Source organism: Lolium perenne, chromosome 6 (assembly GCF_019359855.2).
Source record: "Lolium perenne isolate Kyuss_39 chromosome 6, Kyuss_2.0, whole genome shotgun sequence".
NCBI classification, from domain to species: domain Eukaryota; kingdom Viridiplantae; phylum Streptophyta; class Magnoliopsida; order Poales; family Poaceae; genus Lolium; species Lolium perenne.
The window spans coordinates 247,284,759-247,292,290 of record NC_067249.2 but is presented as its reverse complement, the minus strand read 5'-3'; positions in this window follow the sequence as shown (position 1 = coordinate 247,292,290).

Sequence of the window (7,532 nt, the reverse complement as noted above, 5' to 3'; positions counted from 1 at the left end):
CCTCGAGAACGTTTGGTCATTATAAGTAAACAAACCGGCTTGTCCTTTGTGCTAAAAAGGATTGGGCCACTCGCTGCAATTGTTACTCTCGCACTTTACTTACTCGTACTTTATTCATCTGCTATACTAAAACCCCCTGAATACTTGTCTGTGAGCATTTACAGTGAATCCTTCATCGAAACTGCTTGTCAACACCTTCTGCTCCTCGTTGGGATCGACATTCTTACTTATCAAAAATACTACGATACACCCCATATACTTGTGGGTCATCAAGACTATTTTCTGGCGCCGTTGCCGGGGAGTGAAGCGCTATTGGTAAGTGGAATTGGTAAGGGAAATATCTACTGTTTGTGCTGATTTTATTTCTGCCTGCTGCCATAATTCATTATGGAGAGATCTTCTCTCGAATGTTTATTTGGAAAATCCGCTACTACTGCAAAGGTAGTGGATGAGGCGCCAGGTAAAGAAGAGATACCATACAAAATACCTATGAAAATTATTGAACGCGTAGTGAATAACCGTTATACAGGGGATGGAACTGTTCACCCTGGAGATCATTTATTGTTCTTGCATGAGTTATGCGGTTTATTCAAGTGTGCAGGTATTGCTATGGATGAAGTGAGGAAGAAACTATTCGCTATATCGCTGTCTGGTAAAGCGGCGCATTGGTATAAATTACTGGATAATGGGGATTCTCTTGAATGGAATGATATTGTGCCCCGGTTTTATTCTAAGTTCTATCCTCCAAGTGAAATTCACAAGGATCGGAATCGCATATATAATTTTTGGCCTCATGATGGAGAGAGTATTGCCCAAGCTTGGGGGAGATTGAAGTCTTTAATGCTCAAATGCCCCATTCATGAGCTTCCTGGTAATGTTATTATTGATAATTTCTATGCAAGACTTTCTTTTGAAGACAAGACCTTGCTGGATACTACTTGTTCTGGATCATTCACGCGCAATAAGGAAGAGTTTAAAAGGGACCTTCTTAATCGGATCCAGGAAAATACTGAAGGATGGGAGATCGACAAAGATCGAGAATCAGGTATAAATTATGATTACAAATGCATTGAAGCTTTTATGGATACTGATAAATTTCGTAATATGAGTGCTACTTATGGTCTTGATTCTCAAGTTGCTGCAAATCTTTATAAAGCTTTTGCCTCTCATTATGAATTGCCTAAGAGGAATTTTGATAAGTATCATGAACCGTATAAAGATAAAATTGATTCATCTATTAATAAATGCGTTGTAGTTGAAACTGTTGATCATGTTATTCCTGAAGCTTATATTGAAAAAACTCCTTTCCCTGCTAAAATGAAGGAGTACTCTGTTATAAATAGTGTGGTTCATAAAAGTGAAAAGAAACCTATAGAACCTGAAGAACAAATAAAAGTTGAACCTGCTGTTGCAATAGTTAAAGATCTTGTGACTGAAAATGTGGAGGATGGTCATATTATTTTCTGTGAAGATGCTTCTAATATTGTTTCACATCCTGATAAACCCAAGCAAGCTAGTGTTCCTTTGCTATCTGTTAGAATTGGTGATCATTGCTATTATGGTTTATGTGATATTGGTGCAAGTATTAGTGCTATTCCTTATGAGCTTTACACGGAGATTATGCACGAAATTGGTTCTTGTGAACTTGAAGATATTGATGTGGTTATTCAGCTGGCCAATAGAGAAACTATTTCTCCAATTGGTATTGTTCGAGATGTGGAAGTTCTATGTGGTAAGATTAAATATCCCGCTGACTTTTTGGTGCTTGGTTCATTGCTAGTGATTATTGTCCTATTATTTTTGGTAGACCTTTTCTAAATACTTGTGGAGCTATTATAGATTGCAAGAAAGAGAAAATTTTGACTAAATTTGCTGGTGAATCATATGAGTTTAACTTCTCTAAATTTACCAAAACTCCTTATAAAGCTGATTTGCCTAGTAATGATTTTAAAATGGAACAGTGTGCATCTATTGTTCTTGTTCCTAATAATCCTTTGCAGCAACATTTGGAGAATAGCGAGAGTGAAGTTTTTAGGAAAGAAAGAGATGAGCTTGAGGAAATTTTTCTCCGCCAACCTATTCTTAAGCATGATTTACCGGTGGAAGATCTGGGTACAACACCGCCACCAAAGGAAGATCCTGTCTTTGATTTAAAACCTTTGCCTGATAATCTTAAATATGCTCATATTGATGATAAGAAAATATATCCTGTTATTATTAGTTCTAAGCTTACAGAGTTTGAAGAAGAAAGGCTATTGGAAATACTGAAGAAACACCGAGGTGCTATTGGCTACACTCTTGATGATTTGAAGGGGATTTCTCCCTCTATTTGCCAACACGCCATCAATATGGAAGAAGATGCGAAGCCTGTTGTTGAACCTCAGCGTCGTCTAATTCCTAAGATGAAGGATGTGGTAAGAAATGAGGTATTACGACTTCTTGAAGCTGGTATTATATATCCTATTGCTGATAGTAGATGGGTTAGTCCTGTGCATTGTGTTCCTAAGAAAGGAGGAATGACTGTTGTGCCTAATGATAATGATGAGCTCATACCTCAAAGAGTGGTTGTAGGGTATAGAATGTGCATTGATTATCGAAAAGTTAATAAGGTTACTAAGAAAGATCATTACCCTTTGCCTTTTATTGATCAAATGTTAGAAAGGTTATCTAAAAATACTCATTTTTGTTTTCTTGATGGTTATTCTGGATTTTCACAAATTGCTGTTAAAACTAAAGATCAAGAGAAAACCACTTTCACTTGTCCCTATGGAACTTATGCTTATAGGCGTATGCCTTTTGGTTTGTGTAATGCTCCTGCTACTTTTCAAAGATGCATGTCTACTATTTTTCATGGTTTTTGCAAAAGTATTGTAGAGGTATTCATGGATGATTTTTCTGTCTATGGGAATTCTTTTGATAATTGCTTGCGGAACCTCGATAAAGTTTTGCAGAGATGTGAAGAAACTAACCTTGTTCTTAATTGGGAGAAATTCCACTTTATGGTTAATGAAGGAATTGTATTGGGACATAAAATTTCCGAGAGAGGTATTGAAGTTGATAGAGCTAAGGTTGAAGCAATTGAGAAGATGCCCTATCCTAGGGATGTTAAAGGTATTCGTAGTGTTCTTGGTCATGCTGGGTTTTATAGGAGGTTTATTAAAGATTTCTCCAAGATTTCAAAGCCTCTTACTAATCTTCTTCAAAAAGATGTACCTTTTGTTTTTGATGATGATTGTAAGGAAGCTTTTGAAACTCTAAAGAAAGCCTTAACAACTGCTCCTATAGTTGAACCTCCTGATTGGAACTTACCATTTGAAATTATGTGTGATGCTAGTGATTTTAGCTTGTAAGTATTTGTCCTTGGACAGCGGGTAAACAAAAAACTGAATGTTATTCATTATGCTAATAAAACTCTTGATGCTGCTCAAAGAAATTATGCTACTACTGAAAAGGAATTGTTAGCTGTAGTCTTTGCTTGTGATAAGTTTAGATCTTATATTGTTGATTCAAAAGTTACTATTCATACTGATCATGCTGCAATCAGATACCTTATGCAAAAGAAAGATGCTAAGCCAAGGCTTATTAGATGGGTACTTCTGTTGCAAGAATTTGATTTACATATTGTAGATAGGAAAGGTGCTGATAATCCTGTTGCTGATAATTTGTCTAGATTGGAAAATATTGCTTATGATCCTGTTCCTGTTAATGATAGTTTTCCAAATGAACAATTGGCTGTAATAAAGGTGAGTTCGCGAGATAGTCCCTGGTATGCTGATTATCCTAACTTTATTGTTTCCAAGTACTTGCCTCCAACCTTTTCAGCTCAGCAAAGGAGGAAATTCTTTTATGACTTGAGGCATTATTTTTGGGATGACCCACACTTATATAAAGAAGGAGTGGATGGTATTCTGCGAAGATGTGTTCCCGAATATGAACAACAGGAGATATTGAGTAAATGTCATGGTAGTGCTTATGGAGGACATCACGCCGGAGAAAGAACCGCGCAAAAGGTTCTACAATCAGGTTTTTATTGGCCGACTCTCTTCAAAGATGCAAGAAAGTTTATTTTATCTTGTGATGAATGCCAAAGGGTTGGTAATATCTCTAGACGAAATGAAATGCCGATGAATTATACTCTTGTTATTGAACCGTTTGATTGTTGGGGATTTGACTTCATGGGACCTTTTCCCTCTTCAGAAGGTAACACTCATATACTTGTTGCTGTTGATTATGTTACTAAATGGGTGGAAGCCATACCTACAAAAAGTGCTGATGGTGAGACCTCTTTATGAATGCTTTTAGATATTATTTTTCCTAGATTTGGAGTTCCTAGATATATTATGACTGATGGAGGTTCTCATTTTATTCATGGTGGTTTTAGAAAAACTCTTGCTAGATATGGTATTAATCATAGAATTGCTTCCGCTTATCATCCTCAAACTAGTGGGCAAGTAGAATTATCAAATAGAGAAATTAAATCTATCTTGCAAAAGACTGTTAATAAAACTAGGAAGAATTGGGCTAGTAAATTGAAGGATGCACTTTGGGCTTATAGAACTGCTTATAAAAACCCCATGGGAATGTCACCTTATAAAATGGTTTATGGGAAAGCTTGTCATTTACCTTTAGAACTAGAGCACAAAGCTTATTGGGCAGTTAGAGAATTAAATAAAGATCCTAAACTTGCCGGTAATAAGAGGTTGTTGCAATTGAGTTCTCTAGATGAATGGAGAAGTGAAGCTTATGAAAATGCTAAACTCTTTAAAGAGAAAGTTAAAAAATGGCATGATAGAAGGATTATTAAAAGAGAATTTAATATTGGAGATAAAGTCCTATTGTATCGGTCTCGTCTCAGATTCTTTGCAGGGAAATTACTCTCGAAATGGGAAGGACCGTATGTTGTCGAGGAGGTGTATCGTTCAGGAGCAATCAAAATTAGCTCTCTCCAAGGCAATGCTACGCAAGTGGTGAATGGACAAAGACTCAAGCATTATATCTCAGGTGATTCTTATAATGTTGATGTTGATATTATTCGAGTGGAAACACCGGAGGCTTTCATCAAAGGACAAATTGACAGTCCGCCAGAACTCGACTTTGAATAGGTAACAGTACTGGTAATGAAAAGTTCGCAATTTACTTTCCGAACAATATTTTTGCTGTTTTTGGAAAATATGAAAAATTACGAGATCGAAACGGAGTGGAAAAGACACACGAGGGCGTGCCACCATAGGCCGGCGCGGCCTGGCCTGGGCCCGCGCCGCCATATGGTTTGGCCGCCTCGTCGCCCCTTTCCGACTCTGGTTCGATCTGGTACTTTCCTTTTGTCGTGAAAACTTTTGCTATATAATCCCCCGGACCCCTGGAGGTCCGTATATCGTTTTCTCGACGTGTTTTGTTTCGAGCTGTTTCTGCCAGGATCTGTTTTCGGTCTAGAAGCACCATGGCCTCCAACAACAAGGGCAAGGGGATTTCAGAGGAAGAAGTGAAGAGGGTGCCATCAAAACAAGAGCAGCAAGCCGTTGGGAGCAAGCAAATCTTGGTGGGATCTGTTGACACTCGACGTTCTTTTTCTCATAACTTGCAGGGATCCTTACCACCCGCTCTTAGCCTCGACTCCTTCCCTGTGTTGGAAGAAGCTCTACGGACTACCGATGAGTTTTGTGATCAATATCAGGCTCTAAGAAGAGAAGTGGAGATACTCCAGGAGGAGAATTGCCGTCTCCGTAGAATATTGGAATACCACTCGATTCACATCACAAGGTCATCATCGCCAACTTCAGATAACAATGAATCTCTTCGAGTCTTAGTGCAGAATTGCCAAGCTGAGAAACTGAAGCTGAAGGAGATCTGTAAGAAGCGCGAAAGGAGTTCATCACCACCATCGCCGCAGGAGTAATTCATCATTGGTATTGGCATCCCCTTGGTTTGTTCCAAGCTTGGGGGAGTGCCGCGGTATCACATCATCACTACCTTTTACTTTTTACTGTCAAGTAGTGTCATATCATGAGTAGGGAAGTTATCATATAAGATGGGTTGCAGTTTGGAAGTATCTCTCCTTTAGTTGGTTGTCTATGTATCCCTTGGTGTGAGTTATCGTTATGGAATATTAATGAGAAGTCTTATCATTTACATATTGCACATCTTATTTTAGTTTGCAATCTCTATTATATGATTTACCTTGTTGACAGTATTGGTATCACTTTGGGAGCATTGAATAAATCTATTTGGTTTTGGCAAACTTAGCATTGGTCACTAGCAACAACACTTTGAGGTTTAAGTAGAAAAGAGAAATACATGTAGTTGTTTCATTGTCTTTCTTTCTTGTTAGCTCATAGCTTATTATTCTGAAGATAAAATTGTTTGTGCTTATAAGGAAGATGCATGATTGTTTCTATCACATGTATATTTGTTTGTTTCCCTCGACTCTTATGCTTGCTAATTAACCTTGCTAGCCAAAGACCTGTACTGAGAGGGAATACTTCTCGTGCATCCAAACCTTAACCCAAACCTATGTCATTTGTGTCCACCATATCTACCTACTACATGGTATTTTCTGCCATTCCAAGTAAATATTTCATGTGCTACCTTTAAACAATTCAAAATTTACCATCTCTTATTTGTGTCAATGTTTTATAGCTCATGAGGAAGTATGTGGTGTTTTATCTTTCAATCTTGTTGGGCAACTTTCACCAACGGACTAGTGGCTTCATCCGCTTATCCAATAATTCTGCAAAAAGAGCTGGCAATGGGATTCCCAGTCCCAACTTAATTAAACTAAATAGACACTCCTCCATGGTATGTGATTAATGGACGGCACCCGAAGGATTCGGTTAGCCATGGCTTGTGTAAGCAAAGGTTGGGGGGAGTGTCATCATCATAATAAAACCAAAATAAAAAGGCACTCCTTCATGGTATGAGATTGTTGGCAGGCACCCGAGGATTCGGTTAGCCATGGTTTGTGAAAGAAAGGTTGGAAGGAGTGCCACACAAAATAAAAATAAAATGGGAGCCGCTCTTTGAAGGTTGTCTGGCAAGGGGGTTAGAGTACCCGCTACCAGTCGTTGACAACAACAAACACCTATCAAAATGTTACTTTTATTCTCTTTATATGATTTCAAAACTGAAAAAGCTCTAGCACATGATTTAATCCCTGCTTCCCTCTGTGAAGGGCCTGTCTTTTACTTTAATTTGAGTCAGTAAACCTATTTCCCTCCATCTCAAGCAAGCATTTGGGTAGTTGTGATCAAACCATTATATTGTGATTTGCTTCATCATGTCTTTATTCTTCCTTGTTTAGTACAAGTTTTATCTGAATGAATATAGCTTTGCAAGTTATCAATGATTATGAGGAGACTATTATGATTGAGTATGCAAGTTGTGCATTATAAACTTTAACATGAGAGCATTGCTCGATAGATAAATATAACCTGTTAATTGTTCTCTGACCAAGAACGAAGTTTGCCATCACCAACTATGATTTCTTATGCACCTTTATTTGTGATTACCGTATACTTGTTTCAAGTTGAGTTATA